The sequence below is a fragment of the Megalops cyprinoides genome, chromosome 1, assembly GCF_013368585.1.
Source record: "Megalops cyprinoides isolate fMegCyp1 chromosome 1, fMegCyp1.pri, whole genome shotgun sequence".
NCBI classification, from domain to species: domain Eukaryota; kingdom Metazoa; phylum Chordata; class Actinopteri; order Elopiformes; family Megalopidae; genus Megalops; species Megalops cyprinoides.
The window spans coordinates 22,278,762-22,298,668 of NC_050583.1; the positions used below are offsets into that span (position 1 = coordinate 22,278,762).

The 19,907-nt window shown below is 40.5% G+C and overlaps 1 protein-coding gene across 3 annotated transcripts in view; it reads right to left on the bottom strand.

The window, feature by feature from the left end:
• Positions 1-17,119, bottom strand: part of rbfox3a (RNA binding fox-1 homolog 3a) — a 429,646-nt gene extending 412,527 nt beyond the window's left edge. For all 3 annotated transcript variants that reach the window (XM_036525762.1, XM_036525737.1, XM_036525729.1), the window contains exon 1: positions 16,961-17,119. The gene's annotated coding sequence lies outside the window, so the exon portion shown is untranslated. The remainder of the gene's footprint in view (positions 1-16,960) is intronic.
• Positions 17,120-19,907: the final 2,788 nt, after the last annotated feature.

The window sequence follows — 19,907 nt, forward strand, 5'->3', positions numbered from 1 at the left end:
TGTTCTCCACATGGCAAATTGCAATATATTATTTGGCAGTTGTTTTTAGAAATACTGCTGGTGTTTCCTCAAATATTTTTCTTATCCCTGCAAAATATGGATTAATATGGCACAAGTCACTAATTTTGTCAATAAATGAATTACAGAATGAATGAGTATAAAGTCATAATTGTTGTCAGGCTTTTGTCTTTTTTTGTCTTTAACTCATTAATGATCTTAACTGCTACCAACCCAAAGAGGAAGACTTGAATTTTTAATTTGTCCATTTCAACCAGTCCAGAGCAGTCGGGGTGCATCTAACTTAATGTATAGTACCTATGCATACATATTATACATACATACATACTGTAGCTGTAATAAATGGCAATCAAGAGGTCTGCACACCTTGGAAGAGGGGATACATTCATGAATTACCTGATGGCCTCAGCTCTGTTTACACATGCTGTATGTGCATTGCAGCCAATCGCAAAACAGTTTCTGTCCTTGGCAAAAAAATAAATGACAGCTATCTTGGTTGTGCATGGCAGCTAGTAAGCTCAACAAAATCCTAACCAAAGATTATAATAATGCTAATATAGGAACATTTAACAACATTTCTAAAATAGATTTGCCATTATTTCCTATTTAACAGCACTTGTGAGTTCATCTAGTATAAAGGCCTTTGCCATTTGTGTCCAGTTGCAACATACCATCACCTGCATAGATCCTGTAATTCACTTGAAATCTGTTACATCTTTCTGCAGCCATTCTGCTTGAACACATAACAGGGTAATTGACTGTGAAAAAAAGTGATAAGTAATTTGATAAAGAGTGACTAATACGGTTAGTATGATCCAACAAATGATCAATTTAACTGAATGGATTGGACTGTAGAATTCTAACAATGTAAGTAATAACATCTAAAAGCCCTTTCTTGAAATGGGTGTAACAATAAGCACCTGTGGCTTTATGTAGAATATAAGAATATAGAATATAACATTGCATTAGTTTGCACAAACTGCCATCTGGTCACACTCAACAATTGAAAAGAACATACTGCCATTAATCTGCAATAACAGATTAATATTTCTAATCAAAGAATATATGTTTAAGAAACATGAGTAGGGTGTGCTTGTTAGGTTTGTGTGAGGTAATGTTGCCCATATTGTTTGGTGTAACCTGGCTTAATTTTGATACAAAAATTTAAATGGCAGACACATTTTTGCAAGTGTTTCTACTGAGGTATAAAGAATACGTATATGGCATATGTGAGTAACCTGATGTTGAAACGTGTCCTTTTTTTTGGCTATATACAAAATCAAAAAATCACAAAATCTGCTTAACTGACATTATGATGCAACATAATATTTGATCTGCTACTTTCTCTAAATTACCTTGAAAATAGGATGCAATGGATGTGAGAAAAGTTAACAATAGTTTGTTGCATCTCAATGAATTTGAGATTCAGTCCCTGCTTTTCTGCTCTCTTATGGTAATTATGTGCAGTGCATGTTATGATGCTCTTCTAAAGGTCTACATTCACTTGCTAGGATTATTTTCTGCAAATATGGATGTAAAGATTCTGAAAGTCCATTGCAACGCTTTGATCTCCAAAGGGAAGATGAATGAAGGAAAACAAGAACCAGATGGAATTCTTATTATTGCTGTCATTGTCATAATTTCACTGTAAACTAACATTTTTTGTCATTGAACACAACATGCTTTTCACCCTCAAAAAGGCCTCCTAAAATTACCCTGTGTCCTACATGCAAACAGCATCATTATCAACTGTTGTTTGGTGAGCTGTTTAAATGATATTAATAGTATGGCGAAAAATAGTATGGTAAGTTATAGGTCCTGGTACGATTTTTTCCTCAGAAGTTGAAGACAAAAATTGCCAGTATTGACTTGATGCTGAAGCCAACATGTTCATAAATGGTAATTGTATACACACTGAATTATTTCAGTATGAATGTTTATTTATGTATAGAAAACATATGCACCAAAATATTTTTACATATTGAATGTTGATGTCTTATTTCTTACTGGCAAGTTAATCACTAATAATTACCATAGTAATTATCTAGTAAGGGGAGCCCCCATTTTCATGATTCAATTACAAAACTCTTTTTCTCTATATCCTTCTATAAGGATTTTGTTTTTAAACTGTTGATGATTGCATTTGTAAATGTTGCAAATGCATCTAGAACATGACTGCTGCAAGAAAAGAAATTATTTTATTAATCTTCATTGACATGGTTTCTATTATTATTTGCATACATTTTAAAGTGCTGAAAATTCTTAAAACATATTCTTAAAACACTTATTATTACTTCAGTCTGAAATTATTATGCATCTTGTAGATTTGCAAAAATGATAAGTGCTCAAAAGCAGCACAAGGTCAAACTTGCCAACCTAAACTTATGTTTATGAAGCAAAATGTGCATATTTATGTTGGCAGAATGCTCAATATAGTTGTTGACCACAGAGAGTTATCATTGAAAATTTAGCATGTAGCTTTCACTATCCTCTGAATAGCATATAACATATAGCATTGTAGTTGAGCTGTTTTGTTGGTGTGGCTATAATCAGTTTAAATGATATATTTTAATTATATGATCAAAATACTTTAATTTATATATAAAACCAATAAACTTTGGTTTAATAATAATAACATCATACTAAAATGAGTGGCGTTATATGACATATTCATGAGTTGTTGGCTAGTATCATAACATTTATAATCCTAACAAGTGAATTTAAAAGTTTACACATTCATTATGCTTTATCTAGCTGTCCTGCTCTTTCTGTAAAAACAAGGTATAATATTAAACTGTTCATAATGAACTACCTGCAGATGTGTCGTTACATACTCAAAATTATACATAACACAACTGCCTTGGAGTGTAACATGAGAATGCATCAGCTTTAGAAGATGGGAAACACATTTCATCATAATCTTTCTACACAATGAATAGCAGGATATATCTCATATCAGGGAAGAGTGCTTGAACCAAATTCAGGCTCCATGTTTTGCATAAAAATGATAGCAGCGGTATGGTGGAAGACAAGCTAAAGAAACTGCCTCCCACGAACTACCAACTACAGAGCAGATTATCACTGCTAAAGAAATGCAGGTGCTCCTCCAACGACACCCACTCAAACAAGGTTTTTATACCACTAATTCTCATAAGCGATTCAGATATACTGGGGAATTTTCTACTTACTGCAGCATGCCTGCTGCTGAGACAGTTTCCTCTTTTATTGGTTCACAATATTTTCATCAAGGTGTTATTCACAGCTCTGGGCAGGAAATGGAAGGAGGAAGTTGTGACTACACTCCAGTCCAAGATCAGATTTCATAATGTATTTGTGCCAAGGAGTGGACACCAGGTACAATGAAGGAGAGAAATGTGTGTGGTACAGTCATAAAGAATAGCAGGATGCTACATTTCATGGAATGGTTTAAAAATCTTGATATCTTTTAGCTAATATTTTAATACTCTTTTCTTTAAAGGCAATTACAGGTGTTCAAAAATGGAGCTACTAGACTTTTAATTATTTTCCCCTGTTAAGATGTAATTAGACAATTTGTGTTTTTCTTTGTTATTAGTAATCCAGTGAATTATGTTTCTGCACACCATAATAGCACATTTTTGGTATTATAATTGACAAATAACTGCATATATTTGCTATAGTAAAATGTACTACAGATAAGAAGGAAGGAAATATGAATTTTGAAGGCATGAGTGGAGCACAGCTCATCTCTTGTGATTCTTTATTACTCTGTGGCTTCTCCTCAAGCTTTATACACTTTACTTTCCCCAGCCGCTTAATGTTCAATCACTTGAACTTCTTAAATCCTCAATAACTTATTGGAAGTTCACACTACAGACTTGAAATGATGCCATGATACTGAAGTCTGCCCACTGCCAGCGCCAGTGTGAAGCACTAAGGCTGGAAATTCAATTTGCAGAACAATCTGTAGCGGATTCCAACCAGTTCCTGCCAGGCTTGGTGAGTAGGTAGTTTCAAGTGGGTTCAAAGATGGTTTGGCGAAGAGAATCATAGGTTTGACCCCTGCGAGATTAAGTTATTCCCACTAGGCTGTCTTCATCGTCTTCTGTACCGGAGCTATTCCGTACAAACCAACGGAATGGGATGAGATGAACGGTCTTTGCTGAGACTATTGCTCTGAAAGATGTTCTACGTGAAATCTTGCATGAAAACAGGCCTTCATTTTGTCAACGTACTGTTTGTTGTTGATATTCAGTTTATCTCATTTTCAGGTTATTTATGTTAAGGTTATTGTATGAATTCATTATAATATGGACCAATGGCAAAACAAACCTATAGTGTGGGCTGTTAGTATTCATGTGAAAGCTATGAATCCATTTCATTATTACTGGTTTTGTACACAAAATGTACTAAAACTGCTTAGCTGAACTACGGTTAAGATTGCATCAAGATAGACTGAGAGGTTTCCATTCTTTGGCGCTTTATTATATTTATTAATTATAATATATTTTTATATATTATTTGTAAACCATACATCAGCTGTCCTTCAACCCCAGCATCCATAATCACAGCTCTGATTTGATGATATTCTTCAACAGGTTCAAATAACAGATTTTTTCAGATGACAGAAAGTAGGTTTCACTTAAGTCAAGGTGTCAAGGTGTTTCAACTGTATTCACACACTAAGGATGTGATGAACAAAAATTTGATACAGAAACATAAAGAACAGTGAAAAAGAAAGTAGAAATACCTCACTACAAACCATATGTATGATGTTCACACACACTAAACCTGAAATTTTCAGAGGATGAATACAGCAATCAGTTTGAGCTGGGGAAACGTCCTTCACTGTTAGAGGAGCTGTGTCTGACTAGGTAAAGGACAGCTGCCCAGACATTTCTTGATGTCTTCATCACGACTCAGACATCAGCAACTCTGAAAAACCTGCCCCTGGATGTCACCACAGTATTAGATGAGCTTCCAAAACTATTTATTACGTTAGATTGCATGTAATAAATAGTTTTCTTTCATATTATAGTATATTATAATATGTAAGCACTGCACAATGACATGTTTATTGTCATTTACATAGGAACTTAGCATTTGTAAATGTGCTAGGTCAAGTTCTGAATGTGCAACCCTATTTTTTTTCATTTAAATGTAAAATAGGAATGTTTGGTCTTATTTTCTAAATTTTTACAACATGCAGTTTGGCACTTACAAGTTGCCAGTCAAACTAAATATTCTAACTTGCTAGAGCTGCCTTTGTATAGCTAGCAATGATTTAGTGTTGTTGATATAGCTAGCTTTTTACAGGTCATTTTTTTCTGAAGGCAAAAGTTCATTGATTTCTTTTTTCCATGTTAAAATCAGTCATCACTGCATGTATTCTTTGTATTTCATAAATAACTAAGATTTCAAGCTAGCATTCCAAAATCTGACCCCCAACCACTTCCCTAGCTTGAGAATGGTCACTTGATTTTCAAACTGCAACTGTGATCAAGCCCAAGATGGTTTGTCCCAGTTCCTCTTTATCTACATAAAAAGCCCATATCTCTTATTATTCTCCCTGTACATGTCATGCATTTGAGTTAGGGAAGAAATGACAAATACTCTGCAGTATTGTTGCCCTAGGCATCACTTTCTCAGTTGGATCCTACTGTGCCCTGTGCATCATCACAATAATAGAGGTTAAAGGTCAGTCTGGGGCAGGGGGAGGGGGTGGGGTGCTACTGACAGTGGGTTAGACTCCCATTATGTGTGCGATCCATCCGAGCTCTTGTCCCCTACACAAGGTCAGGGAAGGTCTATAAGCCTTCCACACAGGTTAAGGAATCCTATTAGAAGTCTATAATGTAAACTAGAAACCCTGCAGTCCCATCAGCTCCACATTTAATGTTGCTCTGCTAGCCATGTCCTTCTCTTAAAGTGAACCAGAAGCACATACAAATCCCTCATCAAGTGTCAAAATATTTGAGGCCTCACTGAAAGCATAATTAAAGATACAAATACCTGGCCTCCGAGAAGATGTCTAATTAAACTGAGTTTTAATTAACCTGCCAGTACTGTTTGGAATGCCTTATCCTGCTAACAAATGGGAATTTGTCTCCCAGCATGAGCTATCATTGGGTTATAAACCAGTACCAAAAACACATGCACCACAGTTTTACACAACAAAATATACCCAGTATAGTAAACAAGTATTATTATTACATCTCATTGTTAATTATATAAGCTTGGTACATGACTGCTGCAATAAACCATTGGGCAAACACTACATTGAAATTCTTCAAATGTTCAATGCGATGCAGGAGTATTCATTTCTAAATAGCATTTAATCCACGTAACATTCTTAATGGAAAAACAGAATGCTTTCACAATACATATTTCTTTTTTAATGCTGATGATAAGACATTGGTCCCCCGGCAGTATAAATGAGACAAGGATTCTAATCATACTTTCTATCTGTCATAATGATCCTCATTAATAAAGACCTTTGATACTGTAGATCATTTTAATGGGCTTTAGAGAGCAGTATCTGATAATGTAGAATCTGATACCATCCTAATGGTCTGTAAATTAAGACCACTGTCAGCTCATGCAACAAAACATAACATCTTATGGAAATTACACAGAAATGACAAGGAGTCAAGGGAGTGCAATCCACACCTGCAGCTGATTTAAGACAAAGCTGTCAAATATTTTTGCAGAATTATAGCACAACATTGGCACCCGTATCATTGTATGCTATATTCTCCCTCCTCTGTGACAGGCACATGCCCACTTCCCCTAATGTATAATGAAAATACACAATGTCATGTGAGCCCAGCCAATCAATGGCATGGATTACTTGGCCCCGCCCCGACAGAACATTCAAGGAGATGCAAAATTCCCACTGATTTGCCTCTCAACTTCGGTTCCACAGTGACTTTCCAATCGATACCTGTGAGAAAAACAGCCATCAATGACTGACATTGGTGATGTATAACCGCCATGGTCACCTGACAGCACCAGACTCCTGGCTACCTTGGCCATGCAAGAATGAACGAGTGTCGCACAAGGACAAAGGATGCTCAGCCAATTGTCCTTCACCACACAACAGCGGGAGCAGCTGCAAATGTTCCCTCTCCCCACCGAGATCTGACCGGTGCAGCCAGCGGGATCCTTCCTGTCTGGAGCACGACCGTCCCATTTCCCAGCAGGCACCAGCCTGGACCAACACTAGAGCACAAACACATAGCGCACCTCGTCATGGCACAGCTCTAATGAGAGTTTCTCGAGACCCCAGCCATTGCAATTCCCATCACTGTGCTTGCTTTCTGCATGCGCAGCGTCACTGTGCTTCCCACAGATCAGTCATCCAGTTTGATCAGTTCAAGGCGACTGCCTCACCAGATTCTCCTCTGTAAAAAGGAGCGATAATGACCTGCTTTCTAAAGGCGATTAGGGGAGAGGTGAAGGAGGGTGGGAGAGAACATGGTGAGACCCAACAGCGAATGCCCATCTACTTCACAGCTCTCCCACACAGCTGCATAGAAACAGGGCTCATTTGGAATTGTATTCCAATGTTGGTATTTTTCAAGCACCACAATCTTTGAATTCCACCCCCCCCTCCCTCCCCTACCCCCCTCTTTCAAAAAAAAGGACCAATAAAAAGTTGATGGTGTGGCAGCATTTAGAGAAATTGCGCTGTCAGACATTTGTCCTTCTAATTTCCTGGTGTTAGAGGAGGGAGCATGCTGGCTGACAGCTGAATAAAATGTTATTTTTTCCTCCATGTACCTCATACATTTTTAAGCGCCATCTATAAATAAAATAATCAAACAATTATTACGCGTCAAATGGCAATTGACAGATGTGGTGACCTTCTGTCAGCATGTCAGGGAAATGCCAGGCCTGAGGTGCTTATTAACACGTCTTCCGTGAGAGGGGCTGAGGAACGAACAGTGCGCATATTAACCACCAAGCACAGAGAGGCGTTTACCCTCCAGTGTAAACTACACAAACATTAAGTTTACTGTGGCATAATTATAAAAGCCACACTCCCACATATATATCTAAGAAGCATAGCTCTGTGCATATAGTGCAATATAGAAACCTTATACTATAATTTTGAAACCTTAAAAACACGGTATGGCCCTCCTGTTGAGAATTTTTTTCCCAGAATGACAATTAACAAAGAAAAGTGTATTAAGCTTTGAGCCTTAAGTACTGTGTATGAAAATTCTAGAATCATGTGTGGTGCCCAGGTCATATACTGAAGATTCTGTGATTGTTCACTGTTCCCTGTGTGTGGAAATTAGTGTGGTTATGTGTAGACACAGTATGTCTCAAGTGGAGGTATCACAACAGACCAATCAAATGCCTCAAGGACTTTATCATGGTCTTTTTGTTCTGGAAGAGGTCAACATCACACTATAATTTACCCAACTACAGGACTTCACACTGTTCACTGCACTGGTGTTGACAAAGATACTTTATTGTTAGCAAAAGAATGTCGCACCTAAAAGCATCAGGCAGTTGGAGCAACAGGTCAGTCGGAGGTCTGTGATACTCTGCAATGTTGTTGCAGGATGGCCTGCACAATTTTCATCAAAGGAATCCTCCACTGAAATCGCAACCAAACATACCACAACCAACCAGGGAATCTAAAAAAGAAAAATGCAACATGTTGCAGAATGTCTAAAATCTTGGTCCCATTACAGATAGCAACAATCATGCACACCGAAAACTCATTAATAAAGACAGGAGGATGGACTTGAAGATGTCCAAGACACCCAGGGAAGAGTTAATAGTTTCTCCATAGTGCCTCCTCTCCCAGGGAGACAGGACGGTCAGAGCAGAGCTGTCAGTTCCCTCCCCTGTAACAAGTGCTTGATACAGAGGAGTTGGCAGCAGCGATGGATGTAGCTTGCTAAGGGTTTATGTAAAATGACAGCTCCTGCTAAATAAAAGCACACACATTCAGACAGTGGAGCGGGAAGGAGTGGAGAGCGGCCTGCTTTGGCCTGGCATTAAAACTGGCTTTGTCTCACCACTTTAAGCACAGGGACAGGGGGACCAGTGTGTCGGTTAAGCCCGCTCCATACCCAGAGTGTTAAATGACCCACTGTCAATCACACACCCTGACCCAGCTAGCTGTCCACACAAAAGATTATACATGGAAACTTCTGATCCCATCCATCACTGGTCATCGTCAGTGCTCTGTACAGCTTTTCTAACCCATGACCATTTCTACTTCTGTATGGAGACAATTACTGTGTCAAGCTTCAGTTAAGATGCAGTGTGTCTATCGGTGCTATTAACGTCTTATGGTGAATCAATGTTGCGTGTCTATCCTGTTGCAGTGTGTAGTCAGCTTATATGCATGTATGGTGAATCAATGTTGCCTCTGTGAGGCAATTTAGTGCAACGATACACAGCACCCTGAGCATTGTAGGCATTCCAATTTTAGACTCTTAAGTTGTGTAATGTTCTACCCAGTGACTTTCTCAGCCTCCTGAGGTTTAAGGTCACCACTTAATGTCACCGAGGAAGGTGGCTGTCCAAACGCATAGCACATCTACGGAGTGACGTCCAGGCTGCCTTAAATCGACAGCCGCTCTCTCTGAGACTGCGCACGTACACAGCGCTGAGCTCACCTATACCCGCTGAGGTCAGAGGCTCTGCTCGCACGCATTGCCCTGTTCACGCACGACTACTGTATGTTCTGGTCAGCTTCAACTTGCTATCTTATTCAGCCTGAGACCCGCCCTCTGTCCTGCTAGTTTTTGTCTGTGTGTTCACTGACCATCATACATTTCTGTGATTAATTTTTATTGTGATAATAAAACATAATAGCAACTAAATATGTTATTACATCCCTTATTATAATTAATAATTAATAATAATAATAATAATAATAACAATAATAATGCGCTTGTATCCCTCCATCACCTTTATGTTTAATGGATTAATGATCATTAAAGTAGATTCTGCTCTCCTGTAGACACAGTCAGCCAAATCTCTCTCCGTGCCATTCATCTGAAATCCAGCCTGGTGGCAAACCAAGAGCCTGGCAGACATAGAGAAAATTCACTCTCTTTCACTGGGCGCGCCAGCTCTTTCACCAGTTAATACGAGTTCACCCATTTTGCCCCCCCCCCATCCCGCCGGTTCACTTTTATTCAATCTCACTATCTTCCAGCAGCAGCCCCGTGAAATACCCGACACAGCCACAGAGCAGATCAAGCGGCTGCAGCTTGCCGTTGTGAAGCTAGCCCTCTCCTCATTACGCCGGCTCGCGCGCTGCTCTCAAACCTCTCGCTCTAATCACTGCCACCAGACCCCGGCTAAAAACCAGATAATTAACGCCGGGGCTCTGCCTCAAACGGCTCGCATGTTAAACAGCTTTTCCGCTTGTTTTGCGGATTCTGTCAATGCAGGAGACCCCCTGGGGACCAAGATGCTCAAGCCATTCCTACAACAATTTCTTTCAGATAACCAACTCTCCCTGGACCAATTGCGCCCACACAAAAATCCCACATCAAACGACGTGCGGATAAACCAAGTCTTTCCCCAGCCAGGCTCCTTTTTATTTCCCCCCTCAACAAAAAAGGGGGAAAAATCGTCAGCTAAGCTTCTATTTGTTCTGTATTTTTGCACTCTTCAATTGAACTCTCTTTTTTTGCATGTATCCACCATCCTCTCTTGGCCGGGGTCTCCACAATTGCCATTTTATTTTTGCCTCAACAATTTATTAACGACTTTATCTCATGATTTCAAAAAAAAACAGATTTTGTTCCACAAGAGAATGTCAATAATATCATGAATATTTAACCCTACCTCATTAAAAGCTGACACTCCAGCCTGAGTGGCATAAAAAGAAAGCCTGGAAAAGCTTCCCTGCTCTGAGGAAATGAAAGCATCTCATTCTGCAGAGCCAGTCCATCTACTTGCGCACATGCCAACATGCAGCTGCCAGTTGCACTGGAGACTTTGAATTTAGCAATGCGGGCATAACATCCCAACAACTCTATACTGGGGTGCATCTTGTAACAGCCATGTAATGCCCTGCATCATGACCTTGCTGCCTTTTTTGAAACCACGTTGCCGTTATGACCACAAAGTCCACCTGTTTGTTGGGCGTGCCTCTGTATGCCTCTGTGCCTCGGTATGTCTTTCACAAAAAGAGTTCAGATGAAGCCAGATGCGTGCACGGCAGTGATGTGCGATGGCAGGAAAGACAAATAAGACTGAAACACTTAAGACTGCAAGCTCAGCGACAGAAGACAGAGGGGATTTTAGGACTGAGCTACAGGGAGACAATATCAGGAAGAGGGAAGAGCAAATAGTCCATGGTCTGCTGGAAGCAAACAGTCAAATAGAGTGATTTAGAGAGTGGGAGAGGAGCTCCTAAACAGGACGAGAGGCACAGAGAAATCAAATGAGAAGAGGGTGTCACAGAGCCCCCACTGCGAGAGCGATGCTTGGCAGTCAGAGGGAAAGACCGGATCTCACTTCGGGTTGGAGCTGAAGGGGGCTGATTTATCTAACCCTGTCTAACACAGATGAGATTGGACATAAATAAAGAAGAGGAGAGAAAGCTCTCTATTGAACACAATCAAGTGGATCTTTTGCACTCTCATTTTTCCTTTTTTTTTCCCCTTGGCATATGACAGTGGCTTCTCAGGTGAAGTAAGGGCATTTGCTTATGTATTGGTTCTAACCGCAGTTCACAGCGATTCACACCAGAATGCAGGACATTACTCTGATGACGGACAGTTGAATGCAGTCTGTGTGTATCTCACGGTGACATTGTTGCTACCAAATTTCAGTGAAGCGGGTGTGCAATTAGAAGATATCTATACTAGGGAGGTCTGATCAGATACACACACGTGCACATGCATACTCCCACGGCTGTCCGCCGATGTGGCACTCCAAGGCTGATGGATGCGTTCTCACCTCTTGCCTGTCCAAAATGCTGACCTGCCCCTGGTCTAACAAATATATCACAGAGCATAACAGTGGCTCAGTTGCTACCACTGCATGCTGTTCTGATATACAGCGGCAAACGGCCACTTCTGCCGTTGCAAGCATTAACAAGCCCCACCTCTCAGGGCTGCCCATTCTCAGGGGTGCGATTCATGACCCAACAAAGATATTTACATGTCACTGGTCAAAAATAACTACATCACAATTCAAGTTTGCATGTTATTGAATGTTCACAGGTAGAAACGGTGCATGATGAAATAAAACCCAAAGCTCATGGAAAAGCTTTGTAACTGGTGGGCCTTTAAAAACTGTGCATATGCACAGGATTATCATTTTGTAATTGCAAGCACCAGGCAGAATTGCTCCTGTTACATTACATTATATTAATTTAGCAGAAACTCTTATCCACAGTGACTTCCGGCACAAAAATCCAAAGGGACTTCTAGCACAAAAAATGTTCAGCTTTTGCCATTTTCATTATTCCATTCCACATGTTCTTTTTGATATGAGCATCACATGAACTTCAATCCATCAGTCCTTTTTAGATATATTATTCATGTAAAAGAAACTACTGCTATATTTTTAAAAATTACTTATGAATTGTATATTTATTTCTTATTTTATTTAAATGCTATAAAATATTAAACATATAACATATTCCATGCAAGAGAAAACGTTTTGAAAATGCATTAGGAATATGTCAAATTACTTAAGCTAAATTAATTTTCAAATAAGATGGATACTATATTGAAAACATTTCAGTGATGTATGGAACATGCGTTAAAACCTGTGAATATCCTCTGTCATGTTGAGTTGTGGCTTCCGAGTTGAATAATATGTTCAGCTCAGCGGTGTGCACTGCAGCATCTAACATATGATCTCCCCATGCTGAGTCAATCTGAAGACACCCCTTGCAGCACTCACAAACATGTCACAGGTAGGAGTGAAGAAAAGTGTCGGGCGAGAAATGGGACAAATACAGTTTCGTACTTAGTAAGTCTTGGATGCATATTTAACCGAATGGCTTAAAAAAAGAATTCAGAACCCTTTCGTGAAGCAATATATTTTACATCATATATAGTTCTTACGCAATGAGATTTGCATTTTAAATATATGAACATCGGTATCTAGAGACAATGTGGTTTTAGGCCCCCTCCGCGTTAATTTCAAGAAACAATGTTTCTGTTGGAGTTGGCCGAATAATTCAAAATGGAACTATAATATGATTGAGAAACCCGCAACCCCCTAACAAAATGCAAACCTTTCAAAAAATCCATCTTGACATGTATTTTAATATTTCAATGCTGTTTCCAGAAACATTCTGACAAGGTGGGAACAAAAATGTTTTTATCTGCTTCACTTGTCCACCTAATGTTATGTGGGCATCTGCCTGGCATCAGATCTGTGTCTTCCTTTTCATATGTGTGGGATACACAATGTAACTGTGCAGGAACAATTCAACAATATCGGTGTCTTTGAAAGTTGACTTTCTGGAAGGTTCAGCTGACACTCAACAAGTTGATAAGATTTAACTGCCCGCAACAAACAGGCCTTAGGCTTTTTTCTGTATTACAAATTCTTCGATAACACTCTGTAATGTATATTTACCTAATCTGTAGTGTAATTTACAGTAATTACATTTAGTGTAAAAGGCATCATATAAGGATGCTGTTGCTAAATTTATGCGTAGTTGCCATATGGATTCTGAGAGCAGATGCAGCACATACTCGGGTGATGGTTGGGTATTACCGGCTCCAGTTATGCAGAGTGGAAAATACTTCCTAAAAAACTAAAGATAAGCACCACATATCTCCAGGTTTTTGTTTGTTCAGACTCCTCCAGAAAGCTCACTGTCACACTCTCTTTGCTGCACTATTTTTTCCATAGAGCGGCTAAGAGATGTATGGTGCTGCTGTGCACTCTAAGCCTGCTGGACATACCGACAGGTTCACAACAATAATCCACCTGAATGATCCAAGGAACTGAAGTTACCCGAAGCCGGTGATTCATAAGCACTATTACAGCAGCTTTTGGTTATTTTTATCTAAATCACAGCTTTCAAAACACTACTTTAGTTTTGACGTCTTTCCATTCATTTGTTTCATTTTTCGTGGTGAGGACAGACTGAACGCTTTCAGAGACAAGCACGCCGTTTCCCCCAAAAATGAGGCTGCAACTGCTCATGTTCAGTTGCAAAGAGATTAAAAGAAAAGCTTCTACAGCGGTACATACACAGCCACACTGAGTGCACATGAAAAAAAGAAATCTACAAGGGTAATGTGTAATAACAATCCACCTAAAGAACTGTAATCTTCAGGTGACAGATAGTGGCAAATCCTTATTTGTTTGGCACTGGGCATACAACATAAAATGCAACATTTGGTAGAGGATGTGTATGTGAAATGCAAAAAAAAAAAAAAAAGTTGAAAAGGTAAGTGTAGGCTCAGAGCAAACTAGTTCATGCATTTTGAATAGAATGCTTAACATATTAATAAAAATATGCAATGTCTGTATAGAATGTTTTGACTTGGCTGTGACAATGAAAGCCTCATAGCTGCTCTTTGATAATGGCAGCTCACATAGTCAAAGCACAATTCCCTTTTCATGAAAAAAAAAATCACACGATTTCATTCCTACTAAAATCTAATCATTCACGCAAACTATGAGTACAATTTAGTCCCATTACAATAAATGCAGCAAACAGAGGATTAAAGGAGATTCAATGCATCATGCTACAAAGAAACATGTACACATGAAAAAAAAAACTCACATATGGCATTTTATTTGCCACAGATTTAAGTGAAGAAAACAAACATGCTGTGATGCTTTTTGAATGTATCATTATACAAAATTGATTTAAAACTACAATTTTACAATAAATCCCCTTTTCCTGCCCTCACTGATTCCTACAGACAATGCATGCTTTTTTTGTGCACTGCTTCTTACCGTGCTTCAAGCACACAGACAGCACACACATACAATATCTGACAAAATCCCCAAAGCCTTTGTATCGCTTCCAGTCTAAAAAAAGAAGCTCGGGAGAGCTGGAGCCCAACGCAAGCACCTTCATCTGAGAGAGACAAGCACCTTCACTTCTCCACAGCATTCTCAAAACAAGTTTACAAGGTTCCGCTTTGCTGCCTCTAAATCGCAAACACTGGTATTGGAGCCTAACTCTCTGGCATGCCCGTTACCACTGCATTGGGAAATACAGCAAAAAATAAAAATAAATAAATGAAAAAAATGAAAAAAAATAATAAAGTAAAAAGAGATAAAGATTAAAAAAAAAAGAAAAATCAAAATGAACCCCCTACTGCTACATCAGAGATCCGTTTCCAGATAATGATTTCAAAAGCAGGTCAGTTGTAGCCACACTGTTTTATGGTATAACTTTGCTTCAGTAAGTAAAACACAAAGGATATTACTTGTGTACCTCTAATCAGATTTATCCTTTTTTTTGTGTCTTAATAAACTGATCGATGTGAGCAACGGGGCAGTCTTTTAGCTGTATCCTTTCAAGATTGTAAGATTGTTTGTTGTACACAACACCACTCCCTTCTACAGGACTTTCAAAAATGACTTACGTTTAAACACATAGCTTAATTACAAATGCAGGCACAAAACAAAAGCTCCTCCACAGCAGTATTACTTTGTGTGTATGTGTGTGTGTATGTGTTGCTGCTCATGCTTCACAGCTAATTTGTGCTCTTTAAAAGGGGAGCTGAATGTTGTTACTCCGTCTCCACTGCCAATGTTATTAGCCGGTGACAAGTGCAAAGAACCAGGTGTGCCTTGTACTGTCTGTCCCTTATTACAGCAGAAGTACACTCCAGAGGAATTGCAAGCGTGTATTCAGAATATGCTCACTGTCTTGACTTCCCTGGGTGTGATGTGTCATCAGATTACTCTCTCCATAATATAAATGGAAGAAATATAAATGGAATAGTGCATCTCCACCGAAAATACATCAAAGTATTTCAGAATTGGACAATTAGTGCTGTATCCACGGGGTAACATGCACACTGATACACAATACTAGAATTCTTCTGGTAGAAAGTAAAAGGCTTTGAATTTCTTCCACATCTGAAGGAAGATGCACACCTTTCTCCCTCGTAGATGCTGGAGGCTGAGTGTTAGTATTTCAAATTTGTACTGTATATTACATCTTGGCATTATGTCTTTATATAATCAATTGCTGGACTGCATGCATTTTGTTTTCACAAGTATTCACTTCTCTAATAACAATGAAGAAAAGAATATGTAGAAACGACAATAACAAAAAAACCTGCAGAAAGATAAGCCTCCAACTCTAAATGGCATATACATATTGAAAATTCTTTTACATAGCCGCTTGTTAGATAAGACAGATAAGCTATTGTCTTTCGTGGAGTAGTTCTGTAACCACTTACAAAGACCCTTCAGGCAAGAAGCATTTACTGAGCCAACATGTGTGTACCTCACATGTAAATGAAGGAATGAATAACTGTATACACAATGCAAATAATTTCAAACAATGCCACGGTTTCAGTCTTTCGCATAGTCTTGAAAACAATTGTCTACGATTCCCAAAGGTCTAAGAATTCTACATTGTTTTGTGAAGGGAACAGTAGGGTTTCATCTAAAAACACTTTGACTGTATGTCTTGCACATGTCTTTTGACCTTGCACATCTATTCAGCAATTTTTTCCCCTTTGAAAGAATCTGGAAAACAGAGCAGCACTTCCACTACTTCTTCATTATTGAGTACATGAGTTAAGACATTCATCAAAGCGTGGACAAAAAGGAAACAAAATAACAAAAATGCCTCATAGTATGTTAGGAATGAATAAATAAACAAATATGTTTCTTTCTGCTGTGTACTGGTGTATACATTCCTATAGTTTGCTTATGCGCGCATGCGTATATGTGTTTGTGTGTGCATGTGCATGTGTGTGCTGTATGTCTATGTTGTGTCAGTCTGTGAAGCGATGTGAAAGACTTGTGTACTCACAGTTGTGCTCTTGCGTCCATACAGTCCCACGCAGTGTCAAAGCTTCATTCTTTCAGCTGGTATCCCTGGGCTGGGCAGTGAAGGGGCTTTTCGCTTCTTCTGCTAAAGGTGTTGGAAGGAGGGGGGGGCTGATCGAGAGAGAGGGAGTGAGAGAGAGAGAGAGGGATAAAGAGAGAGAGAGAGGGGGAGAGAGAGAGAGAGAGAGAGAGAGAGAGGGCTGGGATGGGTTGCAATGCGATTTGCCTGCCAGTCCGGGAGAGGAAGCGTTGGCTTCAGTGGTGTCGGCTTTGCCTGCTGAGAGCGCGTTTGCACATAGCTTGAAGCCAGCACAGTCAGGCACGCGCGTCTACAGCACACATAAAAACACTCACTCGCTTACTTGCTTGCTCTGCTCACACTCTGAAAACACATCACAAAGAGAGCGAGAGAGATGCGGGGGGGGGGGGGGGAGTGATAGCGAGAGAGGGAGAGGGAGAGAGAGAGAGAGAGAGAGAGGGAGCGAGAGCGAGAGAGAGAGGTCTGCTGACAGTTTCAAGCGAATGCTCCTCCTTGGCTCTAACCACTACACAGGCTGACAGGTACTGAGCGACAGTGGTGAGAGGTGACTCCCCACCCATCCTCTGCCATCCAGCCACCCCCACACCCAACCACACACACGCACATGCGGAAACATAACGACTTTACTATTCCTCCGCTTTTCTGTCTACATATCACACACATACACACACACACACACACACACACACACACACATACACACACACACGCTCACATAAACACACACAAGCCTAACACACGCACACATGCACACAGACATACATTCACATTAACACACAAGCCACACACACACACACACACACACACACACACACACTCCCCCTTCCCAATTACAATGACCCTCCCAGCAGAGAAATCAGTGTTGTCAGGGCTCCGAAGAGGCTCAAAGCTGTCTCCTGCCTTATCGCATCTTGTTTAACTGCGCTGTAATCAGAAAACACAGCTGAGCTCGATTAATACCAGTAGAACAGTGATGCGCAGGAGGCCTGGGACACGCGGCTATCATCGTACCAGAGACAGCGCCTTCTCTCAGGATGCAGCACCACATTTAGCAGGATCTGATTCCCATTATCAGCATTGTGGACCAGACTGCTCGTGCTTTGAAGCCCCATATAATAGATCCACACAATGCATACAACAGAGGACCGGCCAGCTACTCGGTGCTCTTATTCTCCTTCAATTGTTTAAGTTGAATTTTACAAATTAAGAGTCTAAATTTATGCAAGTGGGACACATAATGTATGTTTACGTATTCATGGCAATTTACAGCCATCATGTAATGGATGCAGTTAGATCCATAAGTTATCATTTATAAAGCATTTCTTGATTCATTGTGTTACATTAAAAATTGCAAATGTTGGCAAAACTGAAGAAAAGTTTGAATACTTGTTCTCCAAGTGACATATTTTGGTCAGTTTAAGAATGCCAGTGTGGATACTATGTTTTTTAAATCTTGAGACTGGCCACACCGGCGAGGCTTAGATGTGTGTGCAGCCTGAGACGGTCCCAGGACTGCTATTCTCTGCCCTCTGCCATGAAAGACTGCACTTCACCGAATTCAATTAAAAGAGAAATTAGCAATTAGATCGCTGTTATGATCTTATAACAATGATCTAATCTGTAATTCGTTAGCTGACGTTCCCCTGGGGTCCCGCTTGATGAAGTGTCTCCGAGACTCCTTGGTGTTCACCTCAACGAGCCGCGCGTTAAACACTCCATCACCCCTGCTCGCCGTCCACACCATCACCCCACAGATAGCCCTCCTCTTCCCTTGGGTGAGTATGCACTGCGAGCTACGCAACAGAAGCACTTTTCATATGCATGAGGGGCTTTTTTTGTTCCCTGACTGGCATTTGGACAGACAATGAAGTGCCCTCGATTCTCACGGGACCCGGTTGCTACTTTTCCCTCCTTAATTAAATTCTATCTCATTAGCAAATGCAGGGAGAGGGCGACACACCTCTGATCTGCCTGGGGCCGGGGGCTGGGAGCCGCATCCCGGACAAGGTGCTCTGACTCACCTCATCCCTCTTTGATCGGCGTGGCAACCTTCAGACCGGGCCCGGCACCGTCCCGGCCACGCTGACACAAAAGTGAAACGACGTGCATTTCGACAGAACTGAAGCCCTCTTTACAGCTCCCATATGCGAGGGACTACCCCGAGCACCACAGCTCACAACCAGTGAATGCATTTAGGCCCCTTGGCAGGTCGAGTGATGTGTAATAAACAGGTCAGGACTATTGAGGACTGCATTTCTATAATAGAGACAGGCGCAGACAGATAAAAAAGGTGGTTGGCTTAACTATTTTTTTTTTTCCCAGAATCAGACAATGTTTACTCAGTGTCTTTATCTGTTGGCTTCTAATAGGCTTGTTACCTGGCAACATTTTATATGTTAGAGGATATTAACACAAGTGGCATTTATTAGTTTTGGTCCAATTAAAGCCTCTGGCATCCACACGCACACGGGCACGCATACACACACACACACACACACACACGCACACACACACACACACATGCACTCACAAATACTGATTGCTCTGCTCTGTTCATTTAGCACTTCTGAGGGAGATATCCCCAGCGGTCACCTATCACAGCCGGTTAGCACCCAGGGCCTGAAGTGAGACACGTCCGGCCCCACCTGACTGCTCCCATTCCAGTCTGGATGTGACGGATATTGTAGCACAGTCACCCGGGGGGCTCAGCACAGGTGCTCAACGCTTCCATTAGCACCTCCACACAGGTGCTCTGCCTGCAGAGACATTTCTGCTACATTTCACCACAGAAGTAACAATAATAATAGTAATAACAGGCTGGAGCTCCTCTGCTTTCTAATTGGATTGTCTGCTGCAGCTTCAACTCTGAGGGTCATGGGATTTTGTGGGT